General features: G+C 39.6%; 2 long non-coding RNA genes across 2 annotated transcripts; one reads left to right on the forward strand and one right to left on the reverse strand.

Annotated features, from left to right (window-relative positions):
- Positions 1–14,134: 14,134 nt before the first annotated feature.
- LOC122552743 (uncharacterized) lies at positions 14,135–18,703 on the reverse strand. Its single transcript, XR_006312476.2, has 3 exons — positions 18,657–18,703; positions 17,888–18,053; positions 14,135–14,421 (listed from the first exon to the last, which is right to left on the reverse strand). It is a non-coding gene; the product is annotated as an uncharacterized LOC122552743 (long non-coding RNA).
- Positions 14,504–27,815, forward strand: LOC148148939 (uncharacterized). Its single transcript, XR_015758283.1, has 5 exons — positions 14,504–14,623; positions 17,142–17,215; positions 20,073–20,126; positions 23,673–23,818; positions 25,805–27,815. It is a non-coding gene; the product is annotated as an uncharacterized LOC148148939 (long non-coding RNA).
- Positions 27,816–27,918: the final 103 nt, after the last annotated feature.

A 27,918-nucleotide genomic window follows, 5' to 3' on the forward strand; every position in this document is an offset into this window, starting at 1 on the left:
CCTAAAGTATCAGCAAAGGAAATCTTATTCCTTTTCTTCAGTTACTCTTGTATGATCATGGAAGAGATTACTATAAAAATATCACTTTGATAAATTTATCGAGTAAAATTCTTTTCATGATTATATGACAATAACAGAAGCTGATAAGAACGGATGTTAATTTCAAACTTGTAATTTGATGATGCAGTGAATATCTAATGGTGGCTAATAATCTGAATTTCCTTGAGTGTAAATGAGACATCTTTTTTTTCTCCTGCAATTAGCCATAATGTTGATTTTTTTTTCTACATAAAACAAGTCAATGCTCTAACCACATCCTTATTATAATATTTGGCATTAATATTGTGGTTCCAACTTTGGATGCACTGCAGCCTCAAAATGAAGTGGCATAAGCAGTTTAAGCAATGAAACCAGAATACATTGCAGACCATATTGTAAATCCTCCATATATGTTCAGCACTACATTAACCCTTTTTGCATATCCAATCATTGATTATGTCAATATTTATATCAATAATGTATGTCTATGCACTGCACAGAAATAATGGGTGGCATCAAGAATCATCTTCTGAAGCTGTTCTCTATATAGGTATCTATAATTGGAAGGAAAGATTTAATCTTGGATAGGTCAGTGGCAAGAATAAAGTTTATGTGGAGATTCCTTTTGGAATAAAGGATGATGCAGTGCCTGGGTTGAGGTTGGCTGGGGGCATTATACTTCACAGTTCTTACGGAATTGTGAGGCAGTCAAGCAGTAGGAAGGCCCCTATTATGTGTAGAGTGATCAAATCCAGATGTTGGCATGGCGTGACCTCCTTGACCATGACTTAGCTACATATTGAATGGCAGACAGCTGGTCAGTAGTGAGGTGAAACTATGTTATGCCGATGGGGTGTAAATTTATATACAGTTTACAGAATGTGACTGACACTGAACAAACACTGACTTAAGTGATGAATCTGAAGACGATTTTTTCATTTGGACGGGATTTTAACTGTACCAGAAAGAAAAAAAATCAAAAATGAAGTCTAAAAGGTCTGAGCACAAAGCTGAGTGTTTTTTTTGCTTAAGCATATATATATCTTATTTATGACAAGTTCTCCGATGTTCTGAAAAAAATGTACTAGAAATGGGACTAGTTTTTCCTCTTTCCTGTGAGATCAAATTTCTTTTAAAGCCATCAGCTGAGCACAGTATTAGTCAGGGTTGATCAATGACAGGAAACCAGGGATCATGTGTTAATAAATCAGAAATAGATATCGCAGTTGAGCAGAAATATGTCACTAAACCGATAATAAGGGCAAGTTATTTGACAAGTTTTTAGATTTACTTCAACAGGAAGCTCTGCAATAAACAGCTCTTTTTTAAGACTGGGGGGATGCAGTCATCCTGGCCATGTTACCATGTGCTCCTGTGAAAACAGACTGTGCTAAATTGAATCAGAAATTCCTGCTAGGCCGGCAGGACAGCATTTCCTTTCCTTCCTATTCTCCCATTCCTCAATCTATCACCTAATTAAGAACAGTAAGGGATCATCTTCACTGGATTAACCTTAACTAAATTGTATTCATTCAACATGTGCCCTTTTGATTATCTAAACCCTGAATTGCTGCCTGCGGTAAACTTGGTCCTGGTCTACACAGCCCTATGGAGTTAATTAATTTCAGATGAGTAGAAAAAGGTGGTTAAATTAAACTTTCTATAAAAACATTTGTTACTTTTTTTACTTACTCTGTTAATAACCGCTGTAATGTGTATATTTCCAAAGCACACTAATATACCAGTTGCATATTGTTAGACAGTTGATATTTATACTTGAAAAATTGTTCTAAAATGTTTATTAATATGGTCCTAATTCAAGGCCATCTGATTTAGAACCTGAATTTTCTTTAAACTTGGAATACTTTGTACATCTTAATATTTAAAACCAGTTCTGCAATATTGTGCTGCAGATTATCCAAACAGTTCATCTGACAAATTCTATAAACAAAAGGATCTCATCTACTTTTCAGCAATACAATCTGAATGCACCAGGATCATGTCAGAATCGTTTTGCTAATTTTTCCCAGTAGCTGAAGCCTTTGACTCCTTGTGCTGGCATTTACAATGTCTAAGCCATTGATAGGATGTGGATAACTTGAGCCAGTTCAGTTACATCAACTCAAATTAAAATTACTGCATTATGGAAAAGTAGAATTAGATACAAAGGAGAAGCTATAGTTTTCCTTACCACCCTGCAGCTATCCCCCCACCCACATTGTGCACTTTCCAACTTCTTTGACAGACACTAGTGCCGTATTTGCATCTTTTCATTATCTCTCTATTAAAAGCTGAAATGTCTCCTTTTTAAAAAAATGTTTTTAGTATCTTCTGAAAGGTTGAAGGGTCAAGAGCAGATTCATGATTGGAGCCCAATTTTATTTCAGAGCTGTTGAAATGGAAAAGGTTTGAGTGTAAAGTGATTATGTTTCAGTTTGCATTTTCACTCACAGTTCAGCTGTCAGCCAAACTGCAAGTCGAAGGATTGGCTCCATATCCATTCAACAAACAAGCGGTGCAAAAATTCCTATGTCTCTGCGGGTGGGACTCAGTGCCTGTGGCGGGAATGTCAGTTTCAGAGAAAAGAAATAAACAGTGCACTATAGTAAACAATCCTCTAAAAATGTTTTTTTTTGAAGAGAGGGAATATTTAAGTGTCAATTCTAATTAATAACATCTTTCCTCAATCTCTAATGTATTTTTTCAGTTAGAAAAATACATTATGGCATTATGCAGTTTCACTCTAAATGGAATGTGAAGCAAGAGCTACATTGATGTGTACCATGTCATTTTAAACATAACTGGCATTGATCAGGTAATGCGTATGAACAATATGCTCAGCTTTGCACTTCACACTTATCATGCAAACTTGTAGAGAACGTCACCCTTTCATCCCATGGATAATGATCACTCATTTTAATTCTTCATAAGTGGCAGCAGCAACCCTCTTGTTTCATCATGTCTAGTATATTAGCACCAGAGGACATGGCATAAATTTGAAAGGATGTAAATTCAAAAATAATCTGCAGACACTATTCCAATGAGTGGGTGGCAGGTCTACAGTTCTCCCGAGGGAGATGATGAAAGCAGATATGTGTTGATTAAATCAATTGAAGATTAGATAGATTTCTGACAGAAAATTATTTCTGGGACATGGCAAAGGAGATGTGTTATCCACAAAGTGTAGAATGCGTGGAGGGAACAGGGTGGCTCTAGATCTATGGTTCCCAAAGCTTACCATTGGTGGGGCTCTTCTTACCTCATGTCCAGGTCTAGTTGATGGAAATTTATTTTAGTGGTTAGCTAACAACTCCATTCACATTTATAATGCAATAGCCAAACTGCAGAAGGAAAAATAGGTACACTGGTGGTCCTTTCTCATCTAACAATAATTATATTTTGAATGTTTATAGGAGGGGTCTGAGCGATATGGGCTACGGAGAGATTTGTGGCAGAATTGGCTGAGAAGTCTGCTGAGGTCAACCTTGATGTCTGAGCATCTCACTGCATCCTTTTATTCATTTGCTGAATGATGTGAATTTCTCGCTAGGCAGCGATGGGTTGTCAATTAATAGCGTTATTGCTTACGGACACCACAACTCACCTCATTAATATTCAGTTGCCTATCTTTTCAAATGAACCAAACAAGCCACTGAAGTATGGAATACACAGAACAAAACAGGCCATCTGGTCAATAATTCTCCAAATGGAAGTCAGAGTACCTGTGACTTCAGCTCACTGCTTGATCCAAATGACCTCCATATTGGACACTAGGCACTAAAATCTCAGGGGTATACTCCATGGACAGCAACCATGCACAACGGACATTTACATCCAACATGTGCCAGCGTCTAAGAACCCTTATGACACTTCACCAAGTGTAGGAACAGTATACTTCTGCATTTCAATTATGCATCTCACGGTACAATGGCAGCTATCATTCAAATACTGTAGTAAGTACATTTCCAAGTTCTTCACTTCCAGCCATAACACTCACTCATTCTGAGCCAAGCTGGATGGTCACAACATCTCTGTCTTACTTTAACCTTGCATTGAATTTTTGTGCATTGTTCCCTTGTCAAAGATACTGGGCTCACAGTACTGCTTGCCATTTAGCACAGACACAGAGCCAGAAAACTTGTCAACATTGTCAGCTGATCTTGGCCAAGTGAAGGGCGATAGCCTTCACTCGGAGAGTCCTGGCACTGTAAGTCAAGGGCAGCTTTTGTTACCAGACCAGGGTATCATTAACAAACAGGTGTCAAAGGTTATCGGGGGTTGGCAGGAATGGTGTGTGGAGACCATGATCAGATCAGATCAGATCTTATTGAATGGCTGAGCAGGATCAAGGGATTGAATGGTCTACTTCTGTACATAGTTCACAAAAGTGTAATTTTATTCAATTGCTGATCAACATTTTCAACAAAGCGAACACACAGCAGAGTTCCACATATTACCAGTCATTTTAATGAAAATCTAATTTTAGGAGGACTTCAAACGCTGCCTCTTTCATTCATTCCTATGGTGACTCTTTTTAAAGTGCTGTTTTAGTATTTGCATTGAAGTATGGAATACACAGAACAAAAACAGGCCATTTGGTCCAACCAGTCCATGTTGGTATTCATACTCCATTTGAGCCTCCTATCTCCTTCCTCTATCAATATCATTCTCCATTGTCTTCCCTTTCATAGACTTACTTAACTTCCCCTAATGCATCTTCGCTATCTATCTCAACTGATCCTTGTAACAGTGAATTCCGTTCTCACTGTTGCCTGGATGTAGAAGTTTCTTCCGATTTGATTTCTTGGAGACTATGTTATATTGTTAGTCTCTCAACTAGAGACTACATGAGTTTAGTTAAGTGGAGATTCACTCACTGGACTGAATTTTATGTCTGAGATCAAGAAATAAAGTGGATGAGGCCAGTCAGCATGTTGGTTTCACAACTCTGCTTCTGTTATAGGCCAATCGGGCTGACTTGGTAAACAAGGCTGGCCAACTCTCTGAGAAGGACAGGCAATTAAGCTCACTGAGATGGTTCACCAACTGGGCATGGAAGAGACCATTTCCAGTTTCCTAATGTGACAGAGGTGCAACTTAACTGCCAGCACCAGATCAGGGTACCAACATTCCAGTCAGCCCTATAGGCCATCTCTACCTGTTTCAGTACAATTACAGCAAAAGCCACTCACAGAGAGACTCCCCACTGTCCCTCACCCACACCTCCATTTCCCTCGCAGTCGTGACCTGACTGCTTTCTCTTTTTTTCATTTAAATGCTCAAAAGATGGCTGTGATACCACCTTCCTGCAAGTGCCTTCTCAGTTTTTTTTTAACCATTTATTGCACTCAAGTGCTCCATTGAAACTTGAAGCCCAGTGATTGGCTGTTTGTTTTCAACAGCACATTGCCACCAGGCACCAACTCAAAATTCCAATGAGTAACTGTTTCTCTCCAGCAGAGGTTTCCTCAGGGTTTCATGCTCATAACTGGGTTTCTGCCGAACTTCCTCCACAGTTACGCTAGCAGAATGGGGATAGGCCAAAGGAAATTGACACCCTCCCCCTTTCCCAAAGCTTCTATTGGAAATCACCATCTCCAACACAGTTCAAACTTCATCACCACTCTATTAAAGCTGTCACCATTATTCACCTTTTTAAACTGACGCTCTTTTGCTTTGCCGATCACATCAATTCATCTCACTTGTGGATAACAAGGCTTTCAGTCATTCCCTCCCTATATCCTCCACCTCATAATCTCTCTACCTCTCTCTGAATTATCCTTAAAATGTCCTATTTTGGTCCAGTCTGGATCACCTTTGATTTCAAACTTCTTGTCCTTCAAGCAATGATTGTGACATATGGTCATAGTACTATTCAACTGAAAGTTGGTAGAAACTGACCTGTGAAGGTATTCACAGGTGGAAACGCAGGCTGTGTACTGTGGTTCTGATCCAGAGCATGGTCATACCACCTGATGTAAAAAGGCAGCTATCCCATCTCAGGACTGAACTGCATTCTGATAATTTATGACATCAGCTGGACCCTTCAATTAAATTATGGCAGGGTTACTCACTCTGAGTTGTGGGTTATTCTACAAGTGTTTGATTTGTGGCTTTTTAGTACCACACTGGGAAAGTTATGGCAACAGTAGTCATTTCTTAGCCAGGGTGATTTAATAGCACCAAGTATGGAGCAAATTAGGTCATTACATGAGAGATTTGAAATTATTCATGAGGTAAACTATGATTTTTTTTTGCCTTTTGGTTTTCATTAAGCTGGACAGTCAAACCCAATCACTAGACTCAATAATAATTTGTGCATCCACTTACATAATGTTAGTGAGAAGGCTGCTTGACCAACAGCTTTTCTAAAAGCAGGAGGCAGACAATATTCTTAGCAGTGCTGATGTTTTATTTAGAGCATAAGTAATTGTGAACATGATTCAGCAATTAAGGTGACACAGAACAGACCTCGTTTTACATATCCTGATATGCAGGAGTTTTACCAACTGTCTAAAATTCTTTAAAGGGTTTTCAGATTAATTACAACCTAACTGTGGACATAAACACAAACATGCACACAAACATGCCTGCGAGCACACATGTGGCACATAATGAAAAATAATCAGACACGTTAGCTGTACTAATTTATTAACAAGCCCCATCAATTTTTCCTTGAAACATTCTGTCTAATGCCAAGAGAATAGAACTTTTTTTCCTTCCTAAATTTCTTTGCCAAATTCTTCTCATGCTACTTTTCTGCAGGCTGGAATACAACTCCACAGGCACTCAAAAGTACCTCTCCTGTGTGACTTTTATATATATAAGGCTTAATAATCACATGGCAGGCTAGCCAATCATGAGGGGCAACACAGCAGTATCTAACTCTCTGTTCATCAATGTCTACACAACATCCCCAGCAGGCGTTGTTGGGCTAATAAACAGGGCTGATGACCCAGCTCATTTTCCCCTCCGGAACCCCAGGGGTATTTAAAACAATTACAATGTTGAATTGCCACCCATGTTGAGATCAGTTAACTCTGCACTGACTGGGCATCCAACTTTGGGATCTTCCTCTGAGAATGAGCTGGACAAGTAAATAGATAAATAACTGAACTGCTTACTGGATACATTTGTGAAACTACAAACAAAACTGCAATTGAATCTTTCCAGTACAGATCTGCCTAAACACCATAAACTTTTGCATCCCTAGTTTGTTCTTTGACATGCTATTTGCAATTTTCTGTCTACATCAAATATGAATTCCAATGCAATTCGCAAAACAAACTACAAATTGGCTGTCATGTATTGCACTTCTTCCAAATTTTTCTTTCATTTATATCAACCAGATGCACAGGATTAATTTATACCCCATATTCGCATTGTGTCACAATTCAGCCATCATTCATTAGTACTTCTTACAGTTCTATCGTCCAGATCTTCTGTTTCTGCATTGTCATAAACCAGATGTCTGACTCAGATGTATGTTGGGAGTCCCTGCAAAAGTTCTGATGCATTGATTCTGTGTGAATGACTTGGGAAATTTGAATTTCCAATGTTCTGCTTCAAATAGGTCTCCAACTTTGAGTGAGAGTCAAAGACTTCAAGCAGTTCTGACTTACTTATCTGGATAGTTATCTCGGAAATATTAGGCAGAAAAGACTGAGTCTAACTCCTGGGTAACTATACAATTGAGTATCCATTGACCCACTTAAATACAGCATCACTCCCAACTTTCATGACTCCTTCCCAACCCAACTGGATGATACCCCACCAACAACACACACCCTCACAACTGCCCCGTTTTTACCCCTGACTCTCCATCTATTCAGGTCTGGGAAGAAAGGTTCATATGCTAATAGGAAGATTTGGGCCAGTGATACCTGTAAAGTGAAGAAAGCAAGTTTGAAGTATTTCTGACTGAGCAAAGTGAGACAGCAAGTTGAGAGTGCAAACTAATTCAGCTTGTGGCATTGTCGGTTTATCGTTGAAACTTAAATTTGGCCACCTTTGAATATTGGACGCAAGCTGGAACTGTCTAGTGAAAGGAAAATTGTATTTCACCTGCAAAAATGAATAACACGCTAAGGATAATATACATTTGATATTTTACCACAGCATGCAAACTAAATGCAACAGTACCAAAAGTAGAATATCTGTAAATGTTTTTCTTTTCAGCTTAATAACTGATGGGCTAATGGGCAGGGGAGGAAAGCCTCTTATTCCTGTTGGTTTAGCCGTCTGTATATCCAATCTGGCAGTCTGGGTGTGTGGGTTGGGGGAGAACTCGTTTATATTCCTGTGTGGTCCACTGGTGAGTTTGATGTCTAGTGGTTTAGTGTGTTAAAGGTGAGGAAGGATTTTTTAGTCTTCCTGGTAGTTTAGTGACAGCATCAAATTTGGGATTCATAATGTCAGCAATTTAGGACTGGCTGCAGTTCCGAATGATCCAGCACATTAATCCAGAAATATCAATTGAAGAAGAAAAAGCAGTAAACTACCAGATTGCTGGCATAGCAATGTGATTACATTTCAATCATTTCTAATGTGAGCAGGGGTGAGGGTACAGATTAACAAAATAGCTGCACTAACTATACGTTACATTATGTGGGCATTATCTCATTGTCGTTTGTGGGGGTTTGCTATGCATTTATTGGCTGCCGTGTTTCTAGTAATTACACTTCATAAATAATTATTGTCGGTAAAGCACTTTAAGGTGTCCAGTAAAAAACTGTATAATTGCAAGATCTTTTTAACTGTTGTGGATATCCTAAATATGTGCAGGGATAGACAATTCTGTTAAAAATACCACACACTAAAAATGCTCGTGTCATGTGTCTTCATTCATTAGAGGAGACACTAATCCATTTAAAATCAATGTGAAAACGCATTGCAAACAAATGGATGTCATACGAAGTCATCAACATTTAAGAATAAGTTAGGCTTGTAGTTTGAGTAAAGTAATAGGGAATGTGTTCAGCAGATCTCTGGTCCAACTATCAACAGCTATTTTGTTTCACGCAGTCACTAGAAAGTGTGTGAATACAGTCCCAGGATACCACACACTTTCTCTCTCTCTCTCTCTCTTTCAATTCATCCTTTACATTTGACCTTTCCTCCAAATTTCTTAATGGAAATATAGTGAGGATCAGGAAGCTATTTTCAATGCTAATTGCAACCATGGGAAACCAATGGTGCTGTTTATCCTTGATGTGAAATCCCAGGTTAATGCAAGGCTCTGTCTCTTTAAATAAAAAAGGGAGCGAAGGAGGGTAGAACAGAATTAATTATAAGTGAATTAACATATACTACAGAATTGTGGAACATATATTTAACTATCCATTATCGAGTCCCAGGCATGGCATAACTCGGAGTCACTGAAGGGAGATCAGATATTTCATTTTGGAAAAGGAGGGAAAACTGCTTTTGCACATCCTTTCCTGGTTGGTTCAAATTGGGCACTGGCAGAGTCCAACATGCAGTAGTCCAACCAACTGCTGTCTTGGCCACAGGTGGCAAATATTCCATGTTGGAAGGAATCTGATGTTCAATATCCCAGAAATGTAGTTATTGAAAACAGATTAAAATGAACTTTGAGAAATATGTTTAAAAAGAATGTCTGCCACCCTTCATAGCTCCAGCCACAATGCTAAGTATTTAATGTCAACTAACCAGAGAATAGGAAATTTAAAGCTGTGATAGTATTTCGGTATTTTATATTTTGTAATGAATAGGTTTACAGTAGGGTAAAGTGGATCAATCCCGTAGAGGTTCAAACCGCAGGTACATATTAACAGTGTTAATGAGCTTTTAATGATCTGATTTAAATCCATTCAGGTTTTGAATTTTCTTGGATTCTCAGACCAATTTACTTTTTTTTAATCTGACACTAAAATTTTATGTTTCTACATAAAATCATTTTATTGCAATTTTCTCATTTCGTGTTCCTTCCCTCATATCATATAGATTTATTTTAATCTAAAAATGTGAGCTTTAGTCTCTCTTCTTTGCTTGTGAGTTTTGCGTTCCCTTGTTTGCATTCCTCTCGAGTTTGATGAAGAGGAACTAACCCACTAGCTCTGTGGTTAGTCATGTGGTGTGTGGTGGCTTGATGCTCTCAGACCTTAGTTAAGGAGCACAATAAATCATTCAAAGCATTTGTAGCTAGTTGCACGTTATGACCAATGCCCTGATTGCACAGTTTGGAAGAATATTTAATTCAGTTAAACTGTATCTGTGTAGAGACCTGCTCCAGCCCAGGATCATTACTTAAAACTGCATAATGTCAGCAAGATTGTGACCAGAATCCTGGGATTAGATTAGATTACTTACAATGTGGAAACAGGCCCTTCGGCCCAACAAGTCCACACCGACCCACCGAAGCGCAACCCACCCATTCCCCTACATTTACCCCTTTACCTAACACTACGGGCAATTTAGCATGGCCAATTCACCTGACCTGCACATTTTTGGACTGTGGGAGGAAACCGGAGCACCCGGAGGAAACCCACGCAGACACGGGGAGAACGTGCAAACTCCACACAGTCAGTCGCCTGAGTCGGGAATTGAACCCGGGTCTGAGTGCATAGTGTGAGGAGGGAAGGCATGGAAAGCACAGAAATTAAGGGCAGCTAATACGTTTAATTGTTGATAGTGAGAAGTATGATCTCAGGCTAGTGTATGATATTGATCATCTGGTAAATTTGGGAAAGCAATGACGGATGGAATTTAATCTTGATAAGTTTGATGTGATGTATTTTAGGAGAGGTAACAAGTGAAGGATACCCCCTATGAATGGTAGCTCTTTAAGTATTACTGAGGAACAAAGGGGCCTTGGTGTACAAGTCAATAGATCCCTGAAGGTGTTTAGCAGAAATAGACAGGATGGTGAAGAAGACATACAGGATGCTTGCCTTCATTAGCTAAGACATTAAATATCAGAGCAATGTGTCTCGTTTCAACTTTATAAAACATTTATTAAGCCACAGATGGACTACTGTGTGCAGTTCTGGTCACCATACATGATTATAATAGAGATGATGCAAAAGAGATTCACGAGGATGTTGCCTGGGATGAAGACTCTCAGTAATCAAGAGATATTGGATAGGCTGGGTTTGTTTTCCTTGAAGCAGAGAAGGCTGGGGGATGCGTGTGGGGGTGGGGGAAGGTATCTAACTGAGGAAACAAGAATATGAAAGGCATAACAGAGCAGATTGTGACAATCTTTTTCCCCTGGCAGATGTGTCTAAGACCAGAGGGTATAAGTTTAAGATGGGGAGTAAGTGGTTTAGAGGAGATTTGAGAATTTGTTTTTCACCCAGGCGATGATAGAAATATGGAACATCCTGCCTGACGGGGTGGTGGAGGCATATACTCTCACATTATTTCAGAAGCATCTAGATAAGCACATAAAATACCACAGCATAGCAGGCTATGAACCAAATGTGGGGGTAAATGGGATTAATGTAGTTTAATGTTTGTTGGTTGGCAAAGCCATGGTAGGCTGAAGGGCCTGTTTCTATACTGTATGACTCTATGACTCTATTAAAGCTTAATAGCAAAGGAGACACTGAGATAGAAATTCATTCACCGTTGTTCACAAGTTGTTCACCAACACTACAGAGACTTAGGTTGATTTCCACAGTGAAAATTAGGGTGAGAAATGTGCACTGATCCCTTGCATGACCAGTGCTCTTTTAAATGAGTTGCTTCTACCTGCACAAAGATGAATATGGGTGGCATGATGGCTCAGTGGTTAGCACTGCTGCCTCACAGCGCCAGATTTGATTCCCGTCTCGGGCGACTGTCTGTCTGGAGTTTGCATGGGTTTCCTCCATGTGCTCTGGTTTCCTACCCCAATCCAAAGATGTGCAGGTCAGGTGAATTGGCCATGCTAAATTGCCCATAGTATTAGGTGCATTAGTCAGGGGTAAAAATAGGGTCGGGGAATGGGTCTGGGTGGGTTACTCTTCGGAGGGTCGGTGTGGACTTGTTGGGCCAAATGGCCTGTTTCCATACTGCAGGGAATCTAATAACTGCCCATCCTAGAAGAACAAAGATCTTCTCAAACTTCTGACAGATTAGATGCCTCCTATGGTCAGCAAATAAGATTACTGGGCCAATTTATTACAGACCTCTGCCAAAACCCAGTATGAACTTTACTCATTTGCACAGCGATGCATACACATATATGGTATATATGAGTATGATAGTCATCATGTGCTGACAGCATCTGAGGACCAGGACTTCCCAGTAAAACAATGTATATCATGCAACAGCATCATAGAATCACAAAACAGAAAGGCAACATTCTAGCCATTATGGCAGAGCTAGTTGTCTGCAGAATAAATAGTGTTTAGGTTAGAGTGGTGCTGCAAAAGTACAGCAAGTCAGGCAGCATCCGAGGAGCAGGAAAATCAATGTTTCAGGCAGAAGTCCTTCATCAGGAGGGCTTTTGCAGCACCACTCTAACCTATACACTGGTTTCCAGTATCTGCAGTCCTCACTTTTGCCCTGCAGAACAAATAGGTCAATCCTATTCCCCAGTCCTTTCCATGTAGCCCTGAAGTTTATATTCCCCTCAGAGGTTTATCCAATTCCTTTTTACAAAAGCCACAAGTGAGTCTGTCTCTGCCACACTATTAGGTAATGCATTCTAAATCCTTGCAGTATAAAATAATCTATTTTATTTAAGTTACCATCCATAATTTTGATAATTACCTTCAATCAGTTCTTGATCTTTCTGAGAAGCCAATGATAACAGCCTCTCCCTACACCTCTCATGGTTTTGAACACTTCGATCAAACCTTCTCTATGAGAACAATCCCAGTTTTGCATAACTGAAGTCCCTCATTCCTGGTACCAATCTCAATATATTTTTGCACCTTTCTAAGGTTATCTCTACAATGTAGTGCCCAGAATTGGGCAGTTGAGACTGAATCAGTATTCTGTTGAGGTTCATTGTAACTTTGTTGCTTTTCATTGTCTCTACTCATAAAGCTCAGGATCTCAGATGCTTTTTAGCCATTTTTCATAACCTGTCCTGCCATTATCAATGATTTTTGCACATATTCCTCTAGTCTGTGTGTTCTAGCATATGATTTTGTTCTTTTTTTTAAAGTTGTCTCCCCTCAGGATTTCAGTGTCCAGGAGAGACATTATTGCCTCATTGGGCAGAATTTGGGGTCTGACTGTGGGATAGAGAGCCACAACTATTGGGAAGGCTCACCACTTTTTTTTGTGTTACTCAGGCAATTGACAGGCCTGTGACCCACCTTGCCTTGGGATCAAGGTGCCAGGAACAGAAGTCTCACCAACAAGAGTTATTGGCTAACCGAAGACCAGCACCTCTTCAGTACTCAGCGGCAACACCAGGGAAGCAATGGCTGCTGTAGGAAGTCCTCAGATTGAGGAGGAGCACGAGCCCAGGTGATTGATGGCAGGAAGAGCACAGGGTGTTTTGGAGGAGGGGGGGGAGTAGGGGAGGAGGGGGGGGAGTAGGGCGACATATGCTGGGTAGGTCTTCCTGTGACCTCAATTCCCAACTGGCCATTCTCTAACTTAAGTAAACTTCTCCCCCCTCCAATCTGGCTGTGAGGGAAGGAATGAGATTCCATCCATTGATTTTAATATCATTGGGCACTGTGTTTGTACAACTGAACCCAGTCAGTGATGTAGAATGGTGGTGTAGTGTGCGGGCATCAAAAACTAGAATTAAGAGATGGAAATGTTGGGCATGGTGCAATGATATGGATCTTTAGGTTAGCAGTTGGTCATGTAGGAAGAGAGTAAATGTCAGAAATATTGTGAAAATGAGGATTCCCACTTTTGAATGACTTTTTAGTTCAGCTACTCACATACCCTTTCTTTTGTTGATCAAAATTAATTTCAAAACACAACAACGTACAGTTATCCAGGTTTTGACCGGGGTAAAGACTGTAACCAGAAATGGCCCACATGATCTGTTCATTTAAAGCTACAGCTAACGTGATTCTTTATTGAGTAACAAAAGTAAAGGAACAGCACGTGTAACTGCAGGTTAACAAGAGCAGAAGAGGAAATAAAGTAGAGAGAGAAAAGTGATGAGGTGACTCAGAGCTGGGTTTTAAAAGCCTGACAAGCTTTGAGTTCTTTTCTGTTCACCACATCTAAACTGTGCCAACAAATCAACTCCAGTGTAACTGAAGGCCTTGCTCCATATCTCTTGCTTCATCCACATTCTACGAAGGGCTCAGTGTCACACTGACACATTGCTGTAGGCCTACACTTGCTGCCCACTGTTTGTATAGCTTTCATGAACTGGCATCCATCTGCAGCTGTTTAGAACTGCGCTGGTGGTCTGCAGCAATTGACGCGCCAACAGGCACAAGTGCTGGGTTGCATCTGTGGTGAATATGAACGAGAACAATAAAACATGAATTTTCTGCTCGACTAAAGAGCTGCATTTTAATTATGCCTGCATTAGAAAAAAGACTGATTAACTTAATCTGGAATCTACTAACACATCATCAGCAACGAATGCTCGCCTTCTTTTAAATCGGGAACCAGGGCTTGTTTTATTGAAAGGAGACAACTTAAATTAGTGGTAAGTACAAAATATGTTTTATTTAAGAATGATTTCTGATAGAAAATCATGGTATGTTTAATTATAAAACACTTAAAAATGTTGAAATGAAGGATCCTATGATATTGAGGGTGGAAAACATTAAATTCTGCTGCAAATGATCCTATTTAATTTAGTTTAATGAGATGTGATGTACCCTCGTTAAAAGGCCTAATGGAAGATTAAGTAAGGAACAGGCAGTGCAGAATTCTCTTAAAATGGGAATTCTGGAAATGTTTTCTATTACTCTGTCTCCAGTAATGCTGACCTGCTACACCAGAGATCAGAACAAAATAGCTGTGCATCAAGGGTTCCAGACTCCTTAAATTGATTTTCTTTTAACCTTTTCAGTACCAGGTCACTCGAACATTTCACTGCCTCCAATATGTATTTGTTTGTTTGTCTTTGAAATTGGAACACATTGTCACACATTTCAATATATGTACAGCTATCTAGCATGCAACCTGGTGTTGAGAACCTTTTAACCGCAGCTCAGTATACTTGCTTTGTTTTAAAAATGTCTATTAACACACCTTCATCGTCACATACATTTTAAATAGATTTTTTTCAAACTATTAGCAGTTGAACATAGTAGGTAATTTCTTGCCAGACTTCCAGCAAGAATATTGCAATATTCATTGCAAATAATCTCATACTGCTTTTAGTGCCTGTAAGTAGAAAATCCATAAAAGAACAAAAGTAATTCATAATGTTGAATTGTACAAACTGATAGTATAAATGTAACAGTTATATTGGAACAATTACAATGTTTTTGACTAATATGTGTGTTTAGGTAGTTAAAAAGAAAGTAATTTGTGGTTGTAGTTTATGCCACATATAGATTCTGTATTTAATATAGATAAGTGATCTAAATCTTTGATTAGATTGTTATGAAATTATTCAAATTACTCCTAATTAACTTAAACCATTTTTAAAATTTTCCCTGTTCAACTGACTTCTGGGATCATTAATGTTTGATAAAGCCAAGCAACTTTTTTTTTGTTTTAGCTTTCGGTGTAAAAATTACCATGTTATTTAACGTATAAATCTCCCAGCTTGATTGTGTAATTGTGTGGGACTCCATCTCTTAATGTTACAGGTGAAGCTTGGGTCTAGACTGCTACAGACAGCGGTATGCAAACTATGTAATCATGAGATTAATCAACAGCAATGGTAGTCAGGGGTTATCCAGAATTTTTATCAATACATCAGCAGGGTGTAATGTCACATGACAGAACAACACATGGCCATTTTCTTGATAGTCAGGGACCACAGTGAAAATGTGTAGGCTGCAGTTTATAGGGTGACTGCATAAACCTTTACAAAGGAGGCCCAGAGCTATTTTCTAGCATTCCTTGCCCCATTTCCAATGATCCTGGCTTCACCAGCATGGATTAAGGCTTCATAATTGTGTTGGTCATGAGCCTATACCTTGCATTTCTGACCTGGCTGGCTCCAATGCAGGAAGAGGAATCTCCTAGTGTCCCACAATTCTCATGGAGTCTGGGCAACCTTTTAAGGCATTGCGATTCATGACCCTTCTGAGATATTGTGAACCATAATTCAAAAGATCTTACTCATGTTCCCTTGCTATATATCTGTTCAGTCACACACTTTGTGCACATCATGCCAAACTATACCCCTTCACCCACACCCCATGTGGTTCCTCATGCATTCCTTGCCAACATATGCCCTCCACTCACTGTTCATGGTCTTTAAGGTACTTTATGCCAACCTGTGTTCCTCTGCCCCCCATTCCCCCATAGGCCTCATACCCCCCATACCAATCTATGGTGCTTATATTTATCCATTCCACACTCTTTACAGAATATCAATAGCATGAGTGGAAAAGTTTTAAAAACTGGTCATTCATTTATAACTTCCTACTTGAGTTAAAAAAGCTAAATTTGCTACAACCCTATAATATTATCAATTATCCAGACTTCTAAAGTCTCAGTATCAGATACTACAAATACTTGACCCTTTTTTTGTGAAATTAACACATGCAATTGACAGGCTATATCACAGAGAAAAAAGCTGTCAGTCAAACAAAGTTTTCCCTTTGGCATAATCATTTAATTTGGGCATTCAGCAAGAATGCAAAATGCAGCATTTACTGTAGTATTCCAGCTTGTGCAAAGTTTCAGAGCACTGAGGTAAATCTTTTAACCATCTGACTTAGCATCAGCAGCACTGATTGCTGCCTTTGAACTTTTTCTGGAGACATTGGGTCAACATCCAGGTATCACCTGTCCTCTGAATGAAAATTCCATCTCTAGCTCTGTATTTCCTTAAAATAGGAAGATGTACTATTGTTATAGACTGTAACAGGTTGAGATTGAATCTCCTTTTTGTGACCAGTAATGCATTTCAATAAGTTTTATTCTGTGTTCAGCTCACAAATGAAAAATAAGAACAAAGTTTATCTAAATTTTATGAGCAACATCTTGTACATTTGAAGTAACAAAATTGACCCATCAATTTTATTTTACATTACAAGCTTCTTGGAGTTAATTAACATACTATTGAGATTGCTGATATCTCGTGATGCAAAATCAACTATTCTGGAGAAAGGTAGGTATGTTTTTTAGCCTATTTTACTTTAGTTTATGGAGATAACAAAATTGGAATTAAGAACCAAATAAATTGAAAACAAATATGCCCAGTTTAGCTGGCTAATTAGTTGTCTGGCCAACACACAGCAACAATATACATTGCACAAAATGGTTGCCTGGATTGCTGCCAGTGTTGCAGCCGAGTGTAAGAGTCCAGTTACTGAGACTGTTTGGCTTGTTTCCTCTGCAAAATGAGAACAGTTTTCAGATCTTGGAAGAAGATATCCCTTAAACAATTGGTTTCAAATAAGTTTAAAACAGAAAAATGTATATGAATATGATTTGAGTCTCTATTTCAAGTAGCAATCAAGAGTATTTAGGATAATATTTAGCTCACATGTTCTCCTGAACGATCAAGAAATGTGGTCCTATAGTCTGTTTCAGTTTGTAATTTTAAATGTGCATTTTTTTAAGAATTTAGGATTGCTAAAACAAAGAAGTGATACAAAACAGAACACCTTAAAGTTTGGATGAAGGCTAATTTAATGATAATCAACCTGCTATCAAGAGAGGTATGCACACATGGCCAGTGTATTTAGTTTGCTCTTAATCCTGGCTGTGGGTAGCTTCAACCCTCTAGTGGTCACTTCAGGCCAATACAGGACTATGGAAAGTACTTTGTCAGCTTTACCTTTGACACTTTGAGTGTTAGATTTTTCTTTTTGTTTTGCACTTGCTCTTCTGACATTATTCTCACATCGGTTATTCTTCCTTAACTTGATGAGGTTCATATCTAAACTCCTCCTCAACGTCGAGGTTAGAATCACTGGCAAAATTCAGACTCTGGTTAGGGTTTCCTGTGCACAAAGGGTTATAAAAATGACAATTAAATTGGCATCCTTTTTTTTCACAATTTCAAGTGGGTTTTTTTTCACTACAAGGAGGAGATGAAGTCCAAATCAGTAATAGCTCCTGTCAATTTTCTTCTATAGGATTTATCTCTAAGTAAGTTTGACAGTGAGGCAGGGAGAAAGAGGCAGACTTTGAATTTGACAGTTTGCCAATGTTAGGAAATGTACAGGGCAGCCAGTCCCTTCAGACAGCTGCAACATTTCATGGCGTCATGTCAACGAATTTCCACAGGCCATACTGCCAGAGACCACAAGATGGTTTCGAACAACGGTTCAGTTCATGATATTTTTGTTTTATAAAAAATGAACTATTGCTGAGTGGGCAGTATGTACTGAATTAACAGATTAATGAAAATGCTTCACTTGCATAAGATTTGATTGCTCCTTCATGCAAAATTGCTTGCAGATTGAAAAACAGTACGATATGTTTCACGCTCTCCGACTCATTTCTATATTAGCACTTGTCAGTGCAACTATTAAACAAAGCTGGTGGAGAAATTTAATTACAAAACCATTTATTTTATTGGAATGAAAATAAATGAAAGCTACCTCAAATGCATTAGGTGGGTACAAAACATGCTCTTCAGATAACACCCAAGGGTAGTGAGACTGCTGTCAGAATAATGTTCCTTTCATGTGCAGGAGGAACCAATATTAGAAACAGCTGCTTTAAAGTCACTCTTTATTTAAGTTCAATTATAAATTAAAGAACAACCACTTTAATGAAGGGGCTATTTATATTTGAAGTTATTCAGCTGTGGTGTTCAATCCTGGCTTCTTCTTTCAATCAAGAATATTAAAAAAAAACTGCCAGTGTTTGCCTGTAAGTGTCTGAGTAGGCTTAATGGACGGCTCAGTGCTAGAGCTGTGTTCTTCAGATGGGGCCATTTCTGTTGATGCTGAGTATGTTCTGCTCTCTTATCTCATCCATCTAAAGTCATATATAAAAAGTAGTTGAGAGGAGGTTTTTTTTAATCATGTCAGTAGTCTTTCAGTAGCATATGGCAAAAAAGCGAAGAGACTCCTTTTTAAAAGGAAATAAAAACTGTGCGCTGGTACAGGAGCAGCCTTCAAAGGTTCTTTTTTTTTAAAAATGGCATGTTGCAATGCTCCAGCAGAGTATTTTGCCAATTGTGAAACTAAAAGTAGTTTTAACAGTCACAAAACAGATAAATGCAAACAGTTTATATTTTATCAATAAATTGCATTTAGAAAAATTAGGTGTGCTAGCACAAATTTGGCTGTGTTTTGATGTTATGCTTTGATGTTGTGTTTTAATAACAAAAGCTGAAACTTTACTCCCTAGTCCCATAACTAGCAAAGATCTAGTCACGTTTTGAGTAATATATACAATAATATGCTAGCAAATTACTATTGCTTATATATTGTAGTTGAATGCTTGTCGTTTATAAAAATTAGTTTGTCTTGTATTTTGTCAGACCTTGTCCCATTTAACAAAACAGACAACACCTGCATCAAAAATAGTGGACAAAAGAACACCAGTTCTAAAAGTTTACTCTTTTCTTTGAAACTAGCACAAGTCCTATTGGGCACATAAGTTTGGAAAACAAAATGACGTGGTTCAATGGATTCCCCCAGGTCATCAAAGCATAAATACAAGGCAGGAAAGGCCCATTGCTTTCCTCCCACAACACATTTCTCTCAGACTGGTCAACTCTATCGACCTGAGCCGCCCAACAAATCTGCAGGGATTTGGGCTGCCACATCCAACACATCTGAAGATATCAGTAAATTGTCAATTTAGCACAGTGCAAGATGTGAAGACTTCAGAGAGACTGCAGGAAAGATTTATGGGAATGGCTCCAGGGATGAGGGACACCAGTCATGTGAGTGGACTGGAAAAGCTGTGCTTGTACTCCTTAGAAAAGAGAATTTTTAATAGATCTGTTCAAAATCATGAGGGATTTAGAAAGAATAAATAACGTGGGACTTTTCTCATTGCAGATTGGTCAGGAACCAGAGGACATCAATTTAAAATGCTTGACAAAGGAGCCATTGGTGAGAATAAATCTTTTTTACGTAGTGAGTGGTCAGGATCTGAAATGCACTGTCTGAGAGTCTGTTGGAAGCAGATGCAATCATGGCTTTCAAAAGAAATAGGATAAGCATCTGAAGAGAAAAAAAATTTGCAGGCTGTGGGAAGACTGGAAAGCTGTTTTCCTTGAGGCTCTGCAGAACACAGAACTAGAATCCTGGCCTTTTGTCGCATCCATCATTGACATGGACTTGATTTTAGGGCACAAGATTCAGAAGTTCTCGGGTGATACAAAATTGGTTGTGTGATCAATAATGAAGAAGAAAGCATGGAAATGGGTGACTGACTGTGTGGAGTTTGCACATTCTCCCCGTGTCTGTGGGTTTTACTCCGGGTGCTCTGGTTTCCTCCCACAGTCCAAAAATGTGCAGGTTAGGTGAATTGGCCACGCTAAATTGCCCGTAGTGTTAGGTGCAGGGGTAAATGTAGGGGAATGGGACCAGCTTCGGCGGGTCGATGTGGACTTGTTGGGCCGAAGGGCCTGTTTCCACACTGTAAGTAATCTAATGTAAGTAATCTAATCTAAGTAAAACAGTCACAAATGGAGTTCAATCCAGGTGAGGTGAAAACTTGTGGAAGGGAAGGGAATATGCAATACCTGAAAGGATCCTGAGATGTATAAAGCAACAGGAGGCTTTTAGACTGAATGTTCATAGATTCCAGAAGGTGGTTGAAATGGTAGAAAAGACCATTAGGAAGAGACATGGGATAATTGTCATTGTGAGCTCAGCCACAAGGTTATATTGGAACTTCATAAACACTAGTTAGGCCACAATTAGAGTATTGCATGCAGTTCTGGTCTGAACACTATAGGAAAGTTGTAACAAAATCAGGTGTTGGAAAAACTCTAAGCTTGCCAGCATCTATAGAAAGGAAAACAGTTAACGTTTCAAGTCCAGTAACTTTTCATCAGAACAGAAAAGGTATACTTGCACTAGAGGGATCAGAGATTTCTGAAGATGTTGCCTACACTGGAGAATTTCACCTATGGGGTGAGGCTTGGTTTATTTTAGAACAGAGGAGATTGATTGGACTCTAAATAGTAATGTATAAAATTGTGAGGAGTCATAAGAACTAGGAGCAGGAGTGGGCAGTCTGGCCCTTCAAGCCTGCTTCGCCATTCAATAAGATCATGATTGATCTTTTCGTGGCCTCAGCTCCATTCAGCCCACCCCACCCCACCCCACCATATCCCTTAATTCCTTTATTGTTCAAACAAAATCTACCTTATCTTTAAAAACATTTACTGAAGTAGCATCAACTACTTCACTGGGCAAGGAATTTCATAGATTTACAACCCTCTGGGTGAAGAAGTTCCTTCTCAATTCAGTCCTAAATCTACTCCCTCTAATCTTGAGGCAATGCTCTCTTGTCCTAGTTTCACCTGCCAGTGAAAACGTCCTCACTATGCCTATCTTATCTATTCACTTCATAATTTTATATGGTTCCATAATATCCCCCCTCATTCTTTTAAATTCCAATGAATATAGTCCCAGTCTACTCAGCCTTTCCTCATAAGCCAAACCCCTCAACTCTGAAATAAATGTAGTAAATCTCCTCTGCACCCCCTCCAGTGCCAGTACATCCTTTCTCAAGTAAGGAGACCAAAACTGCACACAGTATTCAAAGTGTGGCCTCACCAGCGCTGTACACAGCTGCAACATAACCTCCCCTCTTTTAAACTCAAATCTCTTTAGCAATGAAGGACAACATTCCATTTACCTTCCTAATTACCTGTTGTACCTGCAGACCAACCTTCTGTGATTCATGCTCAAGGACACCCAGGTCCCTCTGCACAGCAGCATGTTGCAACTTTTTACCATTCAAATAATAGACCTTTTTACTTTTACTCCTACCAAAATGGATGACTTCACATGTATTAACATTGTATTCTCTCTGTCAGAACTTTGCCCATTCACTTAAAGTATCTATGTTCCTGCAAATTTTCAGAGTCCTCTTCACACTTCGCTCTCCCACTGATCTTAATGTCATCCACAAACTTTGACACACTACACTTGGTCCCCAACTCAAATCATCTCTGTAAATTGTGAAGAATTGCAGTCCCAACACTGATCCCTGAGGCACATCATTAGTCACTGATTGCCAACAGAATAGCATTCATTTGGTCATTTTCTATCTAGATGCCTTGCTATTTCTTCCTTGATAGTAGGCTCGAGCATCTTCCCCACTACAGAGGTTAAGCTAACCGGTCTATAATTCCCCATTTTCTGTCTCCCACCCTTTTTAAACAGTGACATCACATTTGCTGCTTTCTAATCTGCTAGAATCTTGGTAATGTTGATAGAAAGGCCTTATCCCTTTGGTAGAGGAGTCTATAACTAGGGAACATGGTTGAGGATATGAAGTAGGATATTTAGAGCATATCTGATGGAAGTGTTTTGCCCAGAGTATATAGCATGTCTGAAACTCACTACCTAAAAGATTGGTAGATTCAGGAATCCTCATTACAGTCAAAAGTACTTGAAAACGTATTTGTAACGTCGTAACTTACAAAGCTGTATACCAAAAGCTGGAAAGTGAGTTTCGATTGGATGTGTCCTTGTCAACAAGACATTCTAAAATGGGATGAATGGCCTCTGTTATGATTTTTTAAAATTCAATGAGAGGGATGAGCTTAGTCGTTCTTGCAGAGAATCAGCATCAGCACAAGTGGTTGAATGGTTTGAATGAATAAATGTATAAATGAATGGATGATTTTATTGTCACATATATCTAGGAAGATATAGTGAAAGGTGTTTTGTCACCACAATCCAGTGAGTTACAATAAGAATAAAAAGAAATTACCTGAATAGAGTCCATCTTCTGTTCCAATTGGTTCTCAAGCAAGGCTCCAGCGCTTCTGAAGGGTCTCTGTGAGGTGTTCCAGGCCACAGTGTCCCTGTTCTGGATACAGCAACAATACACCAATGCCCCAGGAGAACCTGGCTCCCTTCTGCTGCCGCCTCATCAACACCACCAAGACACTCTGCTCTGGGCATACCACTGCCAGGAGTCGCTACTCCAGGCACTGCCACCATCGCAGCCAATGCCTTCTAGTTTCCTTCTGGTGCTAGATCCATTCTATTAATCTCTCAATTTCTAGCACTTCAACCTGCATTAGATAAGCCTTTTGTGTTATAGAGCAAACCATTCAAAGTCAGAAGTCATACTGGTGAGCAAACAGTTAGCATTGAAATCAATATTGACAATAATAGTGGTTACATACTTTACACTTTCATGTGATAGTCCTTTGTAGTTTTAGTGAAGGGATTAACCCATTAAAAATAAACCAGCAAAGTCACTGAATAACTAATGTGATCAATTTATGTTTTAAAGCAAAAAACAACAAACTGTCTTTTTAAGTTGAAGATGCTCTTGTTATAACAGTAGTTCATCAATACAACGATATTTTTGTCCTTACAAATGGAGCATACATTGAGAGAATATAATGAGAAAGCTATAGCCTTCATTAACAGTAAGTTGATTCAAACTCTGTCTGCATTTATCAGGTTTTTGTTGTACTTCGAGGACTTCCACAGTATTATGTTACTGGAGGAGGACTGGCAAGAGCACAAAAGGATGGACTTGGTGAAATGGCACATGTTGTGCAGCATAATGCCCACTACACTACTACACAGCAGGTCTCCAGTAACAGGTATAGTTAACCTGTCTAAACAATCTGATTGTTAGCAGTAAAACATTGATCGAGCTATCTTCTGGACAATATTTACCATCTGAAATCACTGCCAACGGCTGTCAAAGTCAGTATGGCCTTTCAATTTTATTCTGAGTTCTTTTCTTGGCTTGAGCCTGGTCACTGAACCCAACTGAAGTTTAGAACGTATCACTGTTTTCTAACGACTGAATGAAGTTACAAAATATCATTCAGCAGTTGCAACTGCATCAATGTCCTTGACCAATAACAGCAATGTAACAAAGTAACATAATTCCTCAGATGTGATATTTTCAAAACCAAAAGATCTTTGATTCACTCCATATTGTTAGTTGAGTCTCAATGCACAATATTGTGCCTTCCTGGTCCTTATGCACTTTTTAAGATCTCAACTGGACATGGCCTGCATCGATCCAAATTTTTAATTCCTCTCTGACCACAGGAGAGGTTCCAAAGTACTGGAGGACAGCTAATCTAGATCCACTTTTCAAGAAAGATGTTAGGGATAAACCAGGGCCTAAGAAACAGATGAATGAGTCTCACATCAGTGGTCAGGAAACTGCTGCAGAAAATTCTGAAAGAGAGAATTGATCTCCACTTGGACAAGTAATGTTTGATCAAGATAGGGAGCATGGCTTTTATCAGATGGAGGTCATGCCTAACAAATTTGATAACCAGGTGTGCTGATGAGGGTAGTGCAGTTGATGTAGTTTATATGGTTTTCGTAAAAATCTTTGACGAAATCCCACGTGGGAGACTGATACACAAGGTAAAAGCTTATGGTATCCATTTAACAGGTTGGATCCAAATTGGTTGAGTGGTAGGAGACAGAAGTGGTGAGAGAAGGCTATATGTGTGACTGGAGACCAGTGTTCAGTTGCATACAACAGGGATTATTGTTGGGACCTTTATTGTACATGATATACTTATATGAGAAAGCTATATATATATATGAGAAAGTAAAGTCATATTAAATAAGTTTGTTGATGACACAATGATTGGCCGCATGGTTAATAGTGAGGAAGTAGTTATTAGTCTTCAGGATGAGACAGACCGATTGGTCAAATGGGAAGATCAATGGCAGATGGAATTTAACCCTGGAAAGCGTAAGGTGATGCACTTTGGTAGAAGTAACAAGACAAGGGTGTCATCAGTGACTAGCAGGACACTAGAAGGCTCAGAGGAACAGAGATATTGAGATGCTTGTCCACATATCCCTGAAGGTGGCAGGACAAGTTAATAGTGTGCTTAAGAAGCTATACAGGCACTTGCATTCATTAGTCATGGGATACATTATAAGAGCATGGAGGTTATTATTGGAGGTGTACAAAATTTTGGTTATGCCACAGCTAGAGCACTATGTGCAGTTCTGGTCTCCAGGAAGGATGTGATTGCACCTGACAGGGTGCAAAGGAGATTCACCAGTACGTTGCCTGGGTTGGAGCATTTTAGCTATGGAGAGAAGCTGGATAGGCTCGGATTGTTTTCTTTAGACCAGAGAAGGCTGAGGAGGGACCTGATTAGGGTTATATGATTACGAGGGACATGGACAGAGTGGACAGCAAGCATTTGTTCACCTTAGATCAATAAAGGAGTGCATAATTTTAAGGTGAAGAGAGAAGGTGATTTGAAGAAATCATTTTCCACCCAGCGGGTGGGATGTTTAAAAAGTAAATGGATGAGTACACAGTTAGAAAGTCTTAACATTCGAGGCTATAGGCCAAGTGGATGAATGTAGGTAGATTGACATAGACTGAATTGGCCGAAGGGCTTCTTCTGTGCTATATGAGTCTCTGATTATGACCAGCACATAACCATGCATTTGGCTTCCCAAATTTTTTCACAATGATCATGGGCAGCTTCCATACCCTACTTATCACAGCCTTGATTGAAGCCTCATTCGTTTGCTACAACTGCTCAGGAATGATATCGCTAATAAATGTTATGTTTCTGATATTCCTCACACAGGTTGATTGGACTCAGCTCAAATGGATCCAGCAGTGCCAGATGCTATTGTCACATTAATACAAAGACAGCGTAGCTACAGAATATTGAAGAGATTCAAAGGTATAAGCAAACCCAGGAACAACAGCAATCCCCATTAGATGCCAAACACTATCCATATGGAGAAAGAACAGCAGACTCATCCCCTCAGGATGCAGAGGAGGTTTAGAAGACTGAGAATGTCGAGATCTTGCTGTCATTTCCTTCAGATGAGCGAAGGAGAGTGCAGGCACAGACGGAGGTTGTCCCAGGACAACATAACACTGTGATGTTGTCTGCTGGTGCATGCCTTGTGTTCTGAAGGATTTAGTGGCTAACCGAGCCCAGTGACCATCAGGGTGAGAGCAGCCCTTAACTTTCATGCATTTGGCTCATTCTGAGCATCAAATGGGAACCTGTGTAGAATCTCCCAATCCTCATCCTTAAGGATGTTATGAATATAATTAGTGCAAGATTAGACTGCTTCATCTTATTTCCCCATGGCAAGGTCAGTGCTACAGCCTGGGCAGTGGGATTTGCAAACAGCACTGTCTTCCCCAAGTGCAAACTGTATACATTGTATACATGATGCATTGAAAATATGATATTATAGCACTGCTGAACTCATGAACAGAAGTGGGTTCCACTTGATCAATGCCCTATCCACCTGTGATCATCACAGCAACATCTTAGTGGTCTGTGCTGGCTATCCTAGAAGCTGTCAGGTGCCAATATCCTTGATCATCCTGAATATGTTTTTAAAACAATTTTCCTTCAATCTTCATAATATTTCTTCATGACTCTTCTTTGAGAATCCTGACTGGGAATTCCAAAACTGGAGGTCGGCACCCTAGGTGGGGTCACAAACTGAAAATGCAGGGATCACTGAAGCAGCAATGAACTTCATCTCCCTTCCTCCTCTTTTACAGGTCTTTTCTCATCCCTCCCCGACCCCCACCTTGCTTTGATGGGCACTCCCTTTGTCTACCCCCCTTCTGTTTTCAGTGAGGGGCTACAACAATTTTCAAGTCTCAAAATGGGTTTATTGTGGGAAGGGATTTGGGAATCTCTGTTCTATGTCTTTACAGGCCACAGAATATTCCTGTTCATCAGATGCTGCCTGACCAGCTGTTCTTTTCTAGCACCACACTCTTCAATTCTGATCTCCAGCATCCACAGTCCTCATTTTCTCCTAATAGACTTGAGCCTGGTGGGGAAAGCAAGCAATGAACCTTTCTTGTTCCTTACTAAAGCCAAATCAATTATGTCCTTGAAACCCGCAAGGAATCCTCTTCCTTCGAGACTATCACCCCTCCTCCTTTTCTTCTTTTCTGTCTGCCCTGAACAGTCTTTAACTAGGAATATTTAACTCCTGTTCTGCCCTTCTTTCAACCAGATATCTGTCATCACCAGCACATCATAGTTCCATGTGGCAAATCATGCCTGTGACTCATCAATTTGATTTATTATACTTTCACATGCAGCATAACTCTGATTTAGAATGCTTTAAGTTCTCCCTTACTCTGACTCCAGCAATTAAATTTATGTTCTCCATTCTAGTCCCAACTATCTCCAAGTTTGTGTATCCTGATATTCCTTTCTAATCTTCTTTTCTGGTTCAAACACTCCTGAAAAGTTGATTTAAAACTTCCCAACAGTAATAGCAAACCACCCTACAAGGAACTCAGTGCTGGTACAGAACAGGTGCAAACCCTTTGGTTTGTACAGGTGACATCTCCCAGTATCTCAGGGATTTGAAACCTTCCATCCTGCACCATCCTTCAGCCATGCATTCATCTCTCTAGAGGTCCTATTTCTGTACTCATTTGATTAGATTAGATTACTTACAGTGTGGAAACAGGCCCTTCGGCTCAACAAGACCACACCGCCCCACCGAAGCGCAACCCACCCATACCCCTACCTTTACCCCTTACCTAACACTACGGGCATTTAGCATGGCCAGTTCACCTGACCTGCACATCTTTGGACTGTGGGAGGAAACCAGAGCACCCAGAGGAAACCCACGGGGAGAACGTGCAAACTCCACACAGTCAGTCGCCTGAGGCGGGAATTGAACCCGGGTCTCTGGTGCTGTGAGG

This window comes from Chiloscyllium plagiosum, unplaced genomic scaffold, assembly GCF_037043375.1.
Source record: "Chiloscyllium plagiosum isolate Xiang-an unplaced genomic scaffold, Cpla_swu_hap1 HiC_scaffold_10, whole genome shotgun sequence".
Taxonomy (NCBI): Eukaryota; Metazoa; Chordata; class Chondrichthyes; order Orectolobiformes; family Hemiscylliidae; genus Chiloscyllium; species Chiloscyllium plagiosum.